General features: G+C 44.0%; 1 long non-coding RNA gene across 1 annotated transcript in view; it reads left to right on the forward strand.

Moving 5' to 3' along the window:
• The window catches only part of LOC125637224 (uncharacterized), a 30,098-nt gene extending 14,813 nt beyond the window's left edge, over positions 1 to 15,285 (forward strand). The window contains exons 2-3 of the long non-coding RNA XR_012668465.1: positions 13,674 to 13,993; positions 14,672 to 15,285. This is a non-coding gene — a long non-coding RNA (uncharacterized LOC125637224). The remainder of the gene's footprint in view (positions 1 to 13,673; positions 13,994 to 14,671) is intronic.
• The last annotated feature ends 2,557 nt before the right edge of the window (positions 15,286 to 17,842 follow it).

Raw genomic sequence — 17,842 nt, forward strand, 5'->3', positions numbered from 1 at the left:
TGTTTAGGGTGGTTACTAAATCTATGAAAGTAGGTGTGGTGATTTGTGAGTTTTTTTGTACATAGCTGTCTGAAGGGCTCCATTGTTGAAGCTGACTTGGTGGTGAGGAAGTTGATGCTCACATGGGAATGTTCCAGAGAGAGCTTACTGCATAGGTGCTGGTTGTTGAAGTTGTGTCCAGAGAATGAAAATGTCATTGACACATCTCAGGTATCTCATTGGTTTCATGGTGCATTTAGGGTGACCAGATGTCCTGATTTTACAGGAACAGTCCCGATTTTGGGGGGCTTTTTTGTATATAGGCACCTATTACCCCTCCCCCATCCCGATGTTTTACACTTGCTATCTAGTCACCCTAGGTGCATTTGTCCAGAAATTCTTCAAGGTGGCCCATGAAGAGGTTGGCATATTGGGGAGCCATCCTAGAATCCCTAGCTCCCCTTGGGTTTGGAATGGGCCATTCTACCTTGAATGGGCCCTTACAATATGTGCTAACTACTTATGCTAAACAGTCTGTTCCACCTTGCATTTTTCTGTGAAGCTGGGAGTATCTGTCCCAGACCTGAAGAAGAGCTGTGTTTGGCTCGACACGTTGTCTCCCTCACCAACATAAGTTGGTCCAAAAAAAGATATTACCTCACCCACCTTGTCTCTTTAATATCCTGGGACTGACACTGCTACCACTACATTGCATATAAGTGCCAGATTCTCATTAACACATCACTTTGATAGTGTAAGAATAGTTTCTTCACACTCTAGGGCTCTTTTACACTACCGACGTCAGTGATGTAAAAGGGCCTGAGTGTTTATGAGAATCTGGACCAATATATCTATGGATAGAGATACATATCATTATATAACTATATCATATTTTTGGAACTTAATATCATATTCATACAATATATAGGCTCATAAGAATGAGGCAAGGATTGTGTATCAACCATAATTTTGAACTGCTTAACTCTTGATGGATTGTGTCACAACTTTACTGACATCTGAACTTAGTTTTAATGACCTTTCATAGTACTTTTTCCAAAAGGGAGAAAAATCCTTACTCAAAATGTATAAGTGTTGTCACAATACAAGATAATAATGGCTCTTCAGGAAACCAGGGCAGTTGCAAGCAAATCTACACTTTTTGAAATCCATATGACTAGGGCTAGGTACTTCCTTTAGGCCTACCCTTCAGCATTTGGACTGACTATATGGTTATTTCCCCAATCACAGATCCTTCCATAGCTATTTCAGCCAATACTGTTTGGATCTGATAAAATTCATATGGAAATATTTATACAAATTGAATGTATCATCCATGTCTTAGATAAATAAAAAAAGATTGCAACAAAAATGAATTAAAAAAGTGTGTTTTGAAGACCTTTATTTAGGGAGTTTTTAAATCGTGTTTTGTTAGATCTCCCACAGTCTAAAAACTGAAGACCTTTCTATGCTGGGTGGGCATTCAAGATGGTATAGACATTTGTAAGATAAAGTGTTTGCTCCTATATCCTTTGCCCAAATGCCCTCCTCTGGCCACTGTAGTACAGTGTGTTGTTTGCTTGTAGACTGTCATCATCTGCACCAAAGGTGTATTTTATTGATCTTGTGTCTGTGTGTTTTTTTTTTAACCCCTCCCCCACACACACACAGTTTCTCTGGCATTCTGTCAGTATAAAATATATCACTATTACACCTACATTGGAGATGTTTTTGGGTGGTAGGGCACTGTGTAATAGGGGCCTTTTGGCTCACTTTAGTATTATGTTGTTACTTTTTTAAAATGCAAAAATCAATTAGATGACAATGCAGAGAAATATTTTCCAATCTTCTTTTAAAAATATTGTAGCACCTTTTAACTTATAGGAACCAAAATGTTATCTTACATCAGAAAAAAAATGTTACATTTACTCACTTTATTACAATTTGAGATAACTGGAAGCTTTGAGAGAAGATCATTCCCTGGCATCCAGAGTTTCAGCTAGGAGCACATTTTGTTGTCCTGAAAAATGTTAAAAAGAAAGTAATTTTTCTTATTTATAAATTCTACAATGCAAAATTAACTCCATTTTTAAAAGCAAGGTGCAAAATAAATGGAAGTTGGTTATTACATTTTAAAAGCTTTTATGGTACTTTACACAAAAACTGCAGGTCCTCAAACAAAAATGTTCAAGAGAAAACAATCCTACATTATTTGAGAGATGAACTGTAAGACATCTTTTCTATCTCTAACATAAGTTTCCTGCACATGATACGTGGAAAGACCTTCATAATTCAAGACAACATGGACAACTAAGTCCCATATCTAAACAATTTACAGCTATGAAATTATGAGGCTGCGGTTTGGCCTACCTGATTTGGATATTTTGAGAAAATGAAGCAACCCATTAATATGTTAAGCTTAGAAAAACAGTAACTACTTTTAAAACACTACACATGTCCTTCCACATGCACATCTGCCCAATGGCATGAACGTCCATTTGAAGATAACATGCTTTTAGTAGTTTTTAAGGCTCCAATTCAGGAAAGCATCCCTATTCCAAAAGAGCACTTAACTTTAACCAGGTTTTTAACTCCCTTCCAAGTCACTGAGACTAACCAGATGCATAAAGTGTACTTAAGAGATTTTCTAATTTGGTACCTAAAAATGTAGGGCCTGACTCTGCAGGGTGTTGAGTACTTCATGGGAGTTGTTGGGAGCTGAGCACTCTCACTGACTTCAATGGGTGTTAAACCCCTAGCTCCTTGCAGATTAGGGATATAAAATGATAGACAATAGAGTAACAAAAATTAATTGGTACCCAGCTCTTATAGTATTTTTCATCCTTAAATGTCAGAGCATTTTAGACAAGTAGTAAGTATTGTTACCCCCATTTTACAGATGAGAAAACTGAATCCCATCCTAAAGTCACTTGGGTGGTGAGACAATCAGGGTGCAGATATCCCAAGGGGAGAACAGGGGGTCAAATAATAAACAATTAAATGAACTGATTGTATACAAAGTGATTGTATTATAAATGTGTATCAAGTAAGGTAGTTTATGAAAGCTTGTCTGACTGCCTCTCCCCTCCCAGAACACTCAAAAGCAGGCAACTCTCACCTGTTCCTTGCTTCATTAAGGACAAGGGAGAACCTGTAGGTCCCAGCTGAGATGGAGTGTTAGGCGGAAATCCTCTAGTCACCCCTCTGCAATAGTCCCCTGACTTTAGTGTGGGTGGTGCCTCCACCTGGACAGGCACTGTATACACCTCCTGTACCTCAGTTGCTTCCAGGAACAAAAATATAAATATTGGATCTTACATATGCAAAAACCACCCGGACCAGAACCAAACACAATTTTCCTTAAAAGTTATTCTAGCACCAGACAATAGAAAATGCGACAGATTAATATAGGTTAAGTTGTTATAACTGTACCAGTTCAGCAGGGTGGTGCTACAATAGTTCAGTTAATGGCTGCAGCTTTCAATGGCTACATAAACCTAACCAACACTCCTAACATTATACACACATCCACCCCATCACAGAGCGCACATGGTCTCTTAAGTGTATCGTCCTGGGCCCTCTCTTGCATTGGCGCACTGAGTGAGCAGGAGTTCAGGCCAGCACTTTAAGTCTGGCAAAGGCAGGGCAGGTGAAAGGAGGAGGAGTGAGACAACTTTGTATTATGACCAGCTTACTTTGCACAATATTAGCTGGCAGTAATGACTGTTATATTAGACAGCAGTAGCCCCTAAGTTCACCCTTTTTTCTTAGACTGAACGTAGCCACACTGAGTCTAAACACTGTCTCTTCCACCCAGCAAGCATTGCCCAGGGGTAACTCACTCTTCCCTCAGTCATCTGAGCCAAATTCAAACCTGTTGCACAACTGTCTCTGGCTTCCGCTTTCAAGGGCTAGTTGTGGAGAAGGAACCCATGAGCTAGGGATCAGCACTGACAAGATGTCATTTGCAGTGTAATTTTAACCCTGGTTATAAGAACATAAAGAAAGGCCATGCTGGGTCAGACTAATGGTCCATCTGGCCCAGTATCCTGTCTTCCAACAGTGGCCAATGCATGTGCTTCAGAGGGAATGAACAGAACACGGCAATTAACCAGTGATCATCCCCTGTTGTCCAGTCGCAGCTTCGAGCAGTCAGAAGCTTAGGGATATGTACACAGACTGTACATGTATGAATTCATGTATTTGTGTAGATCTAAAACCATGCTCATAATTTGTACTGCAACATTTAGCTTCACCTCACAACAGGGAGGTGTGCAGCTCCAAGCACCTAGCATTGTACAACTAGGAAAACACAAGTAATGAGCCATTAAATGGGAGAACATTGAAGCAACTTGAAACCAAAAAGAAACCCCCTGTCTAGGAAAACTAAGGGCTTGTAGTGCTGTAGCACTTCAGTGTAGACACTACCTATGCCCATGGGATGGATTCTTCCATTGGTGCAGGTAAGCCACCCTCCCAAGAAGTGGTAGCTAGGTTGGAATTCTTCTGTTGACCTAGTGCTGTCTACACAAGGACTTAGGTTGGCTGAACTACACCACTCAGGGTTTTGGATTTTTCACTCCTGACCAATGTAATTATGCCAAACTAATTTTCTAGTGTAGGCCAGGCCTAAGAAAAGAGGAAATTTCCCCCAACCTGAACCACCAAAGTTGGAGGGAAAGAAAAAAGGAAAGTGGTTTGAAGTGAAAGGTGTCCAGAACAGAGGGATAGTCTCGAAGGCCAGGGCTGGGAGCTGCTGTCTTTGAATACTGGATCCCCTGGTACAGCTAGGAGACATGCTGGGAGACTGAGCAAAGGCAATAGGTAACTTGTATTAGAAAAGGGATTTTTATCTAATGTGTAAATGACCGGAGGTTGCATCTTTATGTTTATTTCCCGTGTAACTTGTGTTTGCTTCCTGGTGCTATTTCATCTTTGAATCTGTGATTCTTCTATTAAATAAACCGTTGTTTATTTTTATGGCAAACAGGTCTCTCTTGTGCAAACTGTATGGAGTTTGTGTCCCAAAGTGAACTGATAGCGGGGGACAGATTTCACTCCTTTGCAGGGGACGAACCAGAGGGGAAAAGTCTGAGTGTCTCACAGTTAAGAACTTAGGGTAAATAAATTTGGAAAGACACAGGACTGGAAGAGTTGTTGAGGTCACCTTTCAAGAAATAACTAGGCTGGTGGAAGTCACTTGTAGGGTGGTTACTGGTGTCAGGGCTCTGAGCCATAGCAGCATAGCTGTCAGGGTTCCTTCCCCACTTTGAACTCTAGGGTACAGATGAGGGGACCCCCATGAAAGACCCCCTAAGCTTATTCTCACCAACTTAGGTTAAAATCTCCCCAAGGTACAAACTTTGCCTTGTCCTTGAACAGTATGCTGCCACCACCAAGCATTTTAAATAAAGAACAGGCAAAGAGACCCCTTAGAGACTTCTTCCCCCAAAATATGCCCCCCAAGCCCTACACACCCCCTGTCCTGGGGAGGCTTGAGAATAATATCCTAACCAATTGGTTACAAAATCATCAAAGACCCAAACCCCTGGATCTTGGAACAATGGAAAAATCAGTCAGGTTCTTAAAAGAAGGATTTTATTTAAACAAACAAACGGTAAAAATCATCTCTCTAAAATCGGGATGGAAAATACTTTACAGGGTATTCAGATTCAAAACAGAGGATTCCCCCTCTAGGCAAAATCTTAAAGTTACAGAAAACAGGAATAAACCTCCCTCTTAAAACAGGGAAAATTCACATAAAACAAAAGATAAACTAATCCGCCTTGCCTGGCTTACCTATGCTGGTTGCAATATTGGAGACTTGGATTAGGATGGGTTGGAGCAGATGGATTTCTGTCTGGCCTCTCTCAGTCCCAAGAGAGAACAACCCCGTAAACAAAGAGCACAAACAAAAGCCCCCACCCCCCAAGATTTGAAAGTATCTCGTCCCCTTATTAGTCTTTTGGGTCAGGTGCCAGCCAGGTTAGCTGAGCTTCTTAAGCCTTTACAGGTAACAGGATGTTGCCTCTGGCCAGGAGGGATTTTATAGCACTGTATACAGAAAGGTGGTTACCCTTCCCTTTATATTTATGACAACAGCATTAAGACACAAAAGGTAACAGGTCAGACAGTGACAGAACCCATTACTCGTCCAAGTGACCTCCATAACATCACAGCTAGTCAGTGACAGAGACAGGAATAAACCCAGGTCTCCTCAATCTCCAAAATATGTACATAAATTGTTTCTTTATGGGGAAGCTCCAGAATTTCTCAGAAGTTCTTCAGAAAGAGTGTTCATGTATGTGTGTCTGTGTTTATTTATACATATATAATGTTGCCTGTCTATTAATTGTGTATTAATTATTTTGATTACTTAAGAATTCCCCATTAACACTTGATTGATGTTCAGTAGGTTCTCATCCCAAGATCAAGCCCAGTATTATTAAAATTACTGTTCTCTTTGGAACCCTAATATGCACAGTTGCAACACTCACACTTAGGAAAACGCTTTGTTTTTGTGATAGTTTTGTTAACTCAGTTAGCAAAGTTACAACCCAACAAGGTAGATAGAGATAACACAGAATGAGAGTCTGAGCATTTATATACTCACACCATCCCCTGAACAACCAGCAGTGTTAGTCGTTATCTTCCACTTCCTCTTCATCTTCCTTATCACCATCACCAGTGGTCATCATCCTGGTCCTTCCAACAGTTACATCTTCCAAGGCACAAAGGCTAGGATACAACTTTTATAATGTGTTCTACTGATACTGAATATGCATTAGGTATAGTGGGTATTTTCCTTATTTGTATTTCCTGACCTTACTAATGTTGGGATGCTCTTCTCCCATAGATTACTAGTCAATTTACCTCAAGGTCATTAGCATATAGTTCATTGATTACCATGGCATTCTTGGGAACAGACATCTGCTTATTTTCCTAACTTAAAAATATCTAAAGCTGGTGTAAACTAGCATCTGTGGTTACCAGTCAGCAGTTTAGTCAGTACAGTCTATTTTGGGATAACTTATGATCTAGGGTTATTCCTGGTTAACTGCTTATCCCTGTTTAGCTAAGCTATTATTTTACAAGCCTCAGGCCTGTAGACTCATTGCTTTATTGCCTATGCCTGACCTAGTAAATACCTATATGCCACAATAACCATGTGGTAAATTAATTTAATATGCCCTTTTGATCACCTCACCTTCATGCTGCCCACTGATCTATCTCCTCTAGGATCTTTTCTAACAATCCAAATAGACATCATTTACAAACAAAAAACCAATCTGCTAGAGAAACATTTCCTCCTCCTTCCCCTGCAGATTTACACCTTCCCAAAAGGATGCACCTGGGAGACAGTAACATATTTTCTTTTATGAACAATATTATGAATGTAATGTTGGATATCTTAGCACATGGCTGTTTCTACCAAACAGGAGTTGTATATCATTGAAAAATATGGATTCCCAATGGGAGCTGGCACATGGTTTGAGTCCTAGGAAAGCTTAAGGTAAGATTTTCTAGTCATCATCAAACTTCTGGATCCAGAAAAGTTACCTTACATCATTTTTAGAAGCTTTCCTGGCTGTTTCTGAGCCTGCTATAGTTGGACTGATGGTCATCTAACAAACTTGGCTATGTAGGTATAAAAATGTTAATTGGGTCTATTTTTGTAGTACAAATATATCTGTAAAACATTCCTAAAATAGGTTTTTATAATAGTTGATTGAATATACAGAATACCAGATGGTGTGGTGCAGTGTAAAGATTTCAGTAGCACTCATACACAGTGCCCTATATAAGTCACTCATGGCTTTGTCATTCACGTGTAATGTGGCTAGCTCAAACTTAAGTGAATTAAATCTTTATACAAGACTACATCATGTGTCCTGTGTGTCTGTTTCAGGAGATATATAAGGTCCTTCTGTCACTTATTTTACCTAATACATTCCACTAGTAAAAATTAAAAGAAAACAAGGAGAAATATTTCTTTGTCTTTTGCCTCCTTCCAACATCTTTTCACTCTCTGCTCCTGCCTACTACCTCTTTTCTTCTTCTTGCAGGTCCTTTCCGTTGCTCTCCTTTCAGGTCTCTGTGTCTGTCTTTATGTCAGTTTCCTTTATTCTCTTTACACCTCTTACTGTAGGTATATCTGTAAATGTTTGGATCACATTCCTAGAAGGGTTCCCACCAGGGCAGCGTTGAAGGATAGTATAGGAGAGCTTGCACAGTTAGCTGCTCTGCAAATCAAGGTCTTTGGTCTCCAGACTGTCATTCTCATATCTTTCAAGAGCACTAAAAATAAATACATAAATAAAGAACTTGAAGAAGAGCATTGGAAATGCAGCGAGAGTCCCAGATATAGCATGAGTTAAAAATTCAAGATGATGCAAGAACAGCAAAACCGCATGACAGCATGTAATAAAAATATTATGGCTGATTGCTAAAAGCACTCACATTAAGTTGTTTGACACAAAAGCAAAGCTGGTTAAGATGGGAAGATAACTTTGCCTTCTTCCCTTTTGAAGCAGACCACTGTAAACACGTTGTAATTAAAGCTGGACCAAAATAAGGGGAAAGATTTTGCAACTTTTTTCAAGTGTCAATTTCAACCAGATCTAACTGAAACATAATAGTAAATGCTTTGTACTGGCTGATTTTATAGCAAACATATTGGCTACATTTTATATATTGTAATTGTCTTGGAAGACTTCTGTCATTTTTAGCAAAATGTTTGCATTCCTTTTCATATGGCATTGTTGTCCCATTGTTCAAGTTCCAGCAGTAAAAACTAATAGTGGTGCAAGAAGATTCTCTTTTTCATTTTAGAATAGTCAACTACCTATCTTGTGTTCTCTTTTCAAGTTTGATGATTTTTGTGATTTTGATAATATCATTGTAAACATTCCACTTACTGCCATAGCACTCCTGGCATTAGGACACAGCATTGCAAGGGTCTTCCACTTTAGTGCCCCTTTTGTCAACCAGTCTGGTTCTTCCATGGTTCTCTTCTGGGTTACAAAGCCCTTCAGCCAGGTCACACTTAAAGTTCAGACCCCTTCTCAGGTAACAAAAGTCCAATTAAACCACCAGACAAAACATCCAACCAACCCTGCTTCTGCTCCTCTTGGGCCTGACAGGTTTCCCACTACCTCCCAGAGATGCGAGCAGCTTCTCCCAGGAAACTCCCTTTTCTTGTAGGCCTGATCTGAGGCCTTCCCACAACAGCCTACGCTGCTCTGTGTGGTTCCTATCCCAGCTTCCTCCTGGCTGTGTGCTCTTAAGCCTTTTTAGCATGAGGCCCAGGTGTTCACTATACTAACATCTGACCCATTTAGTTCTGCCTTCTCAGGCTGGATGCAGTTGATTATAGCATAAGTGGAGCTGTCTGAACAGGGTTGAGCTACCCCTAGGTCTCCTGACCCTTAAAAAGGCAGGCCATCCTGATACAATCATATTCTGTAACTGATATTTTAATGGCTATAGTTACTTTGTAATAGTCTGTTTTTTGTTCCTGTTATGTATCATAGAAATATAGGTCTGCAAAGGAACAACAAGTGTCACCTAGTTTATCCCCCCCACTGAGGCAGGACCAAGTATACTAGACCATTGTCAAACACAGCTACCTGGGAAGCCTATTCCAGTGCTTAACTATCCTTATGGTTAGAAAATATCTAGCCTAAATTTCCCTTGATGCACATTAAGCCAATTACTTCTTGTCCGACCTTTCGTGGACACGGAGAACAATTGATCACCATCCTCATAGTAGCCCTTAACATATCTGAAGACTGTTTATAAGATTCCCCCGTTATCCCCTCCCAGTTTTCTTTTCTCAAGACTAAACATGACTAGTTTTCCACCTTTTCTCACGGGTGAGGTTTTCTAAACTTTTTATCATTTTTGTTGCCCTCCTCTGGCCTCTCCAATTTGTCCACCTCTTTTTTAGGACATGGCTACACTTGCGAGTTAGAGCGCATTAAAGGAGCCCAGTGTGCTCTAACTCACGATGCATCCACACTGGCAATGCACATAGAGCGCTCTGACTCTGCGGCTAGAGCGCTCTTGGTACTCCACCTTGGCGAGTGGAATAACGTTTGATGTGCTCCTGCTGGAGCGCCGCAGTGCCAGTATGGACACCCTGGTTGGTTAGTGCTCTCTGATCAGCCTCCAGAAGTGTCCCACAATGCCTGTTCTAGCCACTCTGATCATCACTTTGACTTGTACTGCCCTGCCCTTAGGTGACCAACTATCAAACCCACCCTTTAAATTCTCTGGGAATTTTGAAAATCCCCTTTCTGTTGGCTCAGCCAGGTGTGGAATATTTTTAGCAAATCTTTCCTGGTGACCACGCCTCCACGCGCCAGGCAATCCCCAGTACAGAGCAATGGCGAGGTGCTGGACCTCATCTGTGTTTGGGGGAGGAAGCTGTCCAGGCCCATCTGCACTCCAGCCGTAGGAACCTTTGGGCAGATATCAAGGGACATGATGGAAAGGGACCATGACCGGGATGCTCTGCAGTGCAGGGTTAAAGTGTAGGAGCTGCAGAATGCCTACAACAAAGCCCGCGAGGCAAACAGCCGCTCCGGTGCTGCCCCCACGACCTGCTGTTTCTACAAAGAACTGGACATGATACTTGGGGGAGACTCCACCTCCATAGAATCATTAAATATCAGAGTTGGAAGGGACCTCAGGAGGTCATCTAGTCCAACCCCCTGCTCAAAGCAGGACCAATCCCCAATTAAATCATCCCAGCCAGAGCTTTGTCAAGCCTGACCTGAAAAACTTCTAAGGAAGGAGATTCTACCACCTCCCTAGGTAACGCATTCCAGTGTTTCACCACCCTCCTAGTGAAAAAGGTTTTCCTAATATCCAACCTAAACCTACCCCACTGCAACTTGAGACCATTACTCCCTGTCCTGTCCTCTTCTATCACTGAGGATAGTCTAGAACCATCCTCTTTGGAACCACCTCTCAAGTAGTTGAAAGCAGCTATCAAATCCCCCCTCATTCTTCTCTTCTGCAGACTAAACAATCCCGGTTCCCTCAGCCTCTCCTCATAAGTCATGTGCTCCAGACCCCTAATCATTTTTGTTGCCCTTCGCTGGACTCTCTCCAATTTATCCACATCCTTCTTGTAGTGTGGGGCCCAAAACTGGACACAGTACTCCAGATGAGGCCTCACCAATGTCGAACAGAGGGGAACGATCACGTCCCTCGATCTGCTGGCTATGCCCCTATTTATACATCGCAAAATGCCATTGGCCTTCTTGGCAACAAGGGCACACTGTTGACTCATATCCAGCTTCTCGTCCACTGTCACCCCTAGGTCCTTTTCTGCAGAACTGCTGCCTAGCCATTCGGTCCCTAGTCTGTAGCGGTGCATTGGGTTCTTCCGTCCTAAGTGCAGGACCCTGCACTTGTCCTTGTTGAATCTCATCAGATTTCTTTTGGCCCAATCCTCCAATCTGTCTAGGTCCCTCTGTATCCTATCCCTGCCCTCCTGCGTATCTACCACTCCTCCTAGTTTAGTATCATCCGCAAACTTGCTGAGAGTGCAATCCACACCATCCTCCAGATCATTTATGAAGATTTTGAACAAAACCGGCCCCAGGACCGACCTTTGGGGCACTCCACTTGATACCGGCTGCCAACTAGACATGGAGCCATTGATCACTACCCGTTGAGCCCGACAATCTAGCCAGCTTTCTACCCACCTTATAGTGCATTCTTCCAGCCCATACTTCTTTAACTTGCTGACAAGAATACTGTGGGAGACTGTGTCAAAAGCTTTGCTAAAGTCAAGAAACAATACATCCACTGCTTTCCCTTCATCCACAGAACCAGTAATCTCATCATAGAAGGCGATTAGATTAGTCAGGCATGATCTTCCCTTGGTGAATCCATGCTGACTGTTCCTGATCACTTTCCTCTCGTGTAAGTGCTTCAGGATTGATTCCTTGAGGACCTGCTCCATGATTTTTCCGGGGACTGAGGTGAGGCTGACTGGCCTGTAGTTCCCAGGATCCTCCTTCTTCCCTTTTTTAAAGATTGGCACTACATTAGCCTTTTTCCAGTCATCCGGGACTTCCCCCGTTCGCCACGAGTTTTCAAAGATAATGGCCAATGGCTCTGCAATCGCAGCCGCCAACTCCTTTAGCACTCTCAGATGCAATGCGTCTGGCCCCATGGACTTGTGCACGTCCAGCTTTTCTAAATAGTCCCTAACCACCTCTTTCTCCACAGAGGGCTGGCCACCTACTCCCCATGCTGTGATGCCCAGCGCAGTAGTCTGGGAGCTGACATTGTTCGTGAAGACAGAGGCAAAAAAAGCATTGAGTACATTAGCTTTTTCCACATCCTCTGTCACTAGGTTGCCTCCCTCATTCAGTAAGGGGCCCACACTTTCCTTGGCTTTCTTCTTGTTGGCAACATACCTGAAGAAACCGTTCTTGTTACTCTTAACATCTCTTGCTAGCTGCAGCTCCAGGTGTGATTTGGCCCTCCTGATTTCATTCCTACATGCCCGAGCAATATTTTTGTACTCTTCCCTGGTCATTTGTCCAATCTTCCACTTCTTGTAAGCTTCTTTTTTATGTTTAAGATCCGCAAGGATTTCACCGTTAAGCTAAGCTGGTCGCCTGCCATATTTACTATTCTTTCGACACATCGGGATGGTTTGTCCCTATAACCTCAATAGGGATTCCTTGAAACACAGCCAGCTCTCCTGGACTCCTTTCCCCTTCATGTTATTCCCCCAGGGGATCCTACCCATCAGTTCCCTGAGGGAGTCGAAGTCTGCTTTCCTGAAGTCCAGGGTCCGTATTCTGCTGCTTACCTTTCTTCCCTGTGTCAGGATCTTGAACTCAACCAACTCTCTGCCTCCCAGATTCCCATCCACTTTTGCTTCCCCCACTAATTCTTCCCGGTTTGTGAGCAGCAGGTCAAGAAAAGCTCCCCCCCAGTTGGCTCCTCTAGCACTTGCACCAGGAAATTGTCCCCTACGCTTTCAAAAAACTTCCTGGATTGTCTATGCACCACTGTAGTGCTCTCCCAGCAGATATCAGGAGGATTAAAGTCGCCCATGAGAACCAGGGCGTGTGATCTAGTAGCTTCTGCGAATTGCCGGAAGAAAGCCTCATCTACCTCATCCCCCTGGTCCGGTGGTCTATAGCAGACTCCCACCACTACATCACTCTTGTTGCTCACACTTCTAAACTTAATCCAGAGACACTCAGGTTTTTCTGCAGTTTCGTACCGGAGCTCTGAGCAGTCATACTGCTCCCTTACATACAGTGCTACTCCCCCACCTTTTATGCCCTGTCTGTCCTTCCTGAACAGTTTATAACCATCCATGACAGTACTCCAGTCATGTGAGTTATCCCACCAAGTCTCTGTTATTCCAATCATGTCATCATTCTTTGACATCACCAAGACCTCCAGTTCTCCCTGCTTGTTTCCAAGGCTTTGTGCATTCGTATATAAGCACTTGAGATAACCTGCTGATCGCCCCTCATTCTCAGTATGAGGTAGGAGCCCTCCCCTCACAGACGTTCCTGCCTGTGCTTCTTCCCGGTATCCCGCTTTCCCACTTACCTCAGGGCTTTGGTCTCCTTCCCCTGGTGAACCTAGTTTAAAGCCCTCCTCACTAGGTTAGCCAGCCTGCTCACAAAGATGCTCTTCCCTCTCTTCGTTAGGTGGAGCCCGTCTCTGCCCAGCACTCCTCCTTCATGGAACACCATCCCATGGTCAAAGAATTCAAAGCCTTCTCTCCGACACCACCTGCGTAGCCATTCATTGACTTCCACGATTCCACTCCGAAGACCACCATGGACACTTCAGAGCACAGTCCAAGAAGGCAGGAGGAGGAGCAAAGCGGGAGCAAGGGTGCTGAGGGGGAGGAATACACCCCAGAATCCCTAGATGCATGCAGCCAGGAGCTGTTCTCAAGCCAGGAGGAAGGTAGCCAGTCATGGGGGCTGGTGCTTGGGGACAGAAACACCAGAGGAGGTTCCCAGTAAGCAGCTTTTATTTTGGGAATAAAATAAAAGGAAATTATTCTGTGTGGGCTCTTGGGGCAAGGAGTGTTAGGGCTGCATGCATGCCTAGATGCGGAATAGGGCATCGATGTGCTCTCACATATCGTGGTAATGTGCCTCAGTGATCTCTTCAAAGGTCTCATCCAGAACTTGGGCAATGCGCTTGCGCAGGTTTTGTGGGAGAACTGCTGTTGTCCTTGTCCCAGTCAGGCTAACATGTCCGCCCCACTGTACCGTGAGGGGCAGGGGGACCATTGCTGCACACAGGCAAGCTGCATATGGGCCAGGGCAGAAGCTGCATTGCAGTAGAAGACCCTCCCTTGCTTCCCAGGTCACCCTCAACAGCAAGATATCTTCCAGGATGAACTGCTGTGGAAAATGTGGGGACAGTGTTCAGTATAGGGACTGCCTAATGCTGTTGGCTCTCCCCAAGGCATAGAAACCCAGGAGACAGTACAGCCATGAAAGAATCAGTCCCCCTTGACACTGTGCTTACTCACCATTTTGGGGCTCCCAGGGGTTATGTGCTCTCCCTTTGGGACAGGCAAATTATGTGATTGCGTAGACTGTGCTTGCCCTCCTTAAGTATGGGGGAATCATTGCTCTCTTGCATGAGCAATGCTGCCTCTGTTAAGTGTTGCATTTTGCCTTTACAGATGCAACCTTGAGATCTCAACCGTCCGTGTTATCACCGACTGAGAGGCTGCAAAGAATCAGTAAGAGGCCACGTAGAAGCAAGAGGACATGCTGCATGAAGTCATGCAGCACTCCCTTAATGAAAATCAAAAAGTGCAGAAGTGGCAGGAGAGGGAAAGGAGCGCCGGCACCAAAGCCCAGAGCGGCTGATAAGCAACATGGATCACCAAGACGACTCTATCCAGGTGCTCATAGTCATACAGGCAGAGCACTACCGCGCCCTTCCCCCCTGCAGCCCTTGTCCCAAAACTCTTTCCCTTGTGCCCCCATGTCACCTCCAACCCACTTTCCTCAACATCTGGGTTCTTATCGCCACCAGCTGCCTCCAACACCTGTAGCTTCACCACTCAGCCCTGAAAACTACGACCCTCACCCACTGCACTCAACCCCTATCACCATGCAGTATAGCCATCCTGAAGTGCAGCACTCATTGCACAGCACTCCAACCAGGAAGGCTGAGTATGACAGGACATACGCAAACCTGTGATTGTACTGTTCCCCACTCCACCCCCTTGCCCTTTATGTTTCCCAAGCAGTTGTGTTTCTTTTCAATAAATCCATTTTCTTTTCATTACATGGATTTTTTTTGCTTTGAAAACATTCTTTATTATTGCATAATGTAAAAGATACCTTAGCCCAGGAAAGAAACAGGCACTGCAAGTCAGTGCATCATACGTAGAAAACACAGATTCCTGCTAACGTTGGGACCACTGCACTTTCCTTCCGTGCAGGGTACCAGACTTTACTGGTCGCTTTCAGCCTCAAATTGCTCCTTCAAGGCATCCCTAATCCTTGCAGCCTCGTGCTGGGTCCCTCTAATAGCCCTGCTCTCTGGCTGTTCAGATTCAGCCTCCAGGTGTTGAACCTCCGAGTTCCACGCCAGAGTAAATCTTTCACCCTTCCCTTCACAAATGTTATGGAGGGTACAGCACACAGATATAACCTCGGGGATGCTGTTATTGGCCAGGTCCAGCTTCCCATACAGAGAGCGCCAGCGGCCCTTTAAATGGCCAAAAGCACACTCCACATTCGTTCTGCACCAGCTCAGCCTGTTGTTGAAGTGCTCCTTGCTGCTGTCAAGGCTCCCTGTGTAGGGTTTCATGAGCCACAGCATTAAAGGGTAAGCAGGGTCTCCAAGGATTACAATGGATCATTTCGATCATTTCGATTTCCCCTACGATGATCTTCTGGTCTGGGAAAAAAGTCCTGGCTTGCAGCTTCCTGAACAGGCCAGTGTTCCAAAAGATCGTGCGTCATGCACCTTTCCAGGCCAGCCTGTGTTAATGTCAATGAAACGTCCACGGTGATCCACAAGTGCCTGGAGAACCATAGAGAAATAGCCCTTCCGATTAACGTACTCGGAGGCTAGGTGGGCTGGTGCCAGAAATGGAATATGCGTCCCATCTATCGCCCCTCCACAGTTAGGGAAACCCATTTGTGCAAAACCAGCCACAGTGTCATGCACGTTACCCAGAGTCACGGTTGTTCTGAGCAGGATGCGATTAATGGACCTGCAAACTTGGATCAACACGATTCCAACGGTCGACTTCCCCATTCCAAACTGGTTAGCAACTGATCGGTAGCTGTCTGGAGTTGTTAGCTTCCAGATTGCAGTAGTCACCTGCTTCTCTACTGTCAGGGCAGCTCTCAATCTCATGTCCTTGGGCTGTAAGGTGCGGGCAAGCTCCTTACCCAGTCCCATGAAAGTGGCTTTTCTCATCCGTAAGTTCCTCAACCACTGCTTGTCATCCCAGACTTGTATGATGATGTGATCCCACCACTCAGTGCTTGTTTCCTGAGCCCAAAAGCACTGTTCAACAGTGGTGAGCATGTCCGTGAATGCCACAAGCAATCTCGTGTCATATGTGTTACTCACGTCAATATCATCGTTGGAGTCCTCACTGTCACTTTGGATCTTAAGGAGTAAGTTGATTGCCAAACGTGTTGTGCTGGCGAGACTAATCAGCATATTCCTCAGCAGTTAGGGCTCCATTCCCGCAGATTGAAAGGGAAGACAGAGCGCACAGTACAAAAAAGTTTGAAAGATGACGACAATTGTGGACAGAAGCAGAGGGTTTGCTGGGATGTGAACCAATGCATCACAGGGTGTTGGGACAGGGCCCAGAATGCCCAGCACATCTTGCCCCCTTCCCACAAGCCACAGCGCCAGAATAGGAAGAGGTGCTCTGTGGGATAGCTGCCCGCAATGCACCACTCCCAATGCCGCTGCAAGTGCCACAAATGTGGACATGCCGGTGTGCTTGCAGCTGTCAGTGTGGATAAATTGCAGCACTTTCCCTACTGCGCTCTACGAAGGCTGGTTTAACTCAAAGCGCTCTACATTTGCAAGCGTAGCCAGGCCTTTAGAGTGTGGCATCCGAAACTGAACACAGTATTCCACCGGAGTGTCAAGTAGAGTAGGACAATTACCTCCCATGTCTTACATACTACACTCCTTTTAATACACCCCAGAATTATAATAGCCTTTTTCACAACTGCATCACACTGTTGGCTCACATGTAACTTGCGATCTATAATAACCCCATGTTCTTTTCAGCTATACTACTGTCTTGCCAGTTATTCCCCATTTTGTATTTGTGAAGATTTTCCCTTCCTAAGTGTAGTATTTTGTGCTTGTAATTACTGAATTTCATCTTGTTCATTTCAGATCAATTCTCCAATTTGCCAAGGTCATTTTGCATTCTACCCTTGTCCTTGAAAGTGCTTGAAACCTCTCCCATCTTGGGGTCACCCACACATTTTATAAGCATATTCTCTACTCCATTATCTAAGTTATTAATGAAAATGTTGAATAGTACCAGACCCAGTAGAGACCTCTGTGGGACCCTACTTAAATACACCCTCCGACAACAAACCATTGATAACTACTCTTTGAGTATTGTCTTTCAACCAGTGATCCATCCACTTTATAGTAATTTTCTGTAGACCACCATACAATAAATAAAATGTTAATATGATGTGGGATTTAATACAGAAGGATTTAGCCCATCTAAACAATTATGGAGACTGATCAGCATAATGGCAATGCTTAGCCAGGTCCAAGCAGGTTTAGAAAAGAGCTAGTTGCAGCATTGCCAACCTCAAGTATTCAAAAGTCACATGTCAGGCCG

The sequence above is a fragment of the Caretta caretta genome, chromosome 5 (genome assembly GCF_965140235.1).
Source record: "Caretta caretta isolate rCarCar2 chromosome 5, rCarCar1.hap1, whole genome shotgun sequence".
NCBI classification, from domain to species: Eukaryota; Metazoa; Chordata; order Testudines; family Cheloniidae; genus Caretta; species Caretta caretta.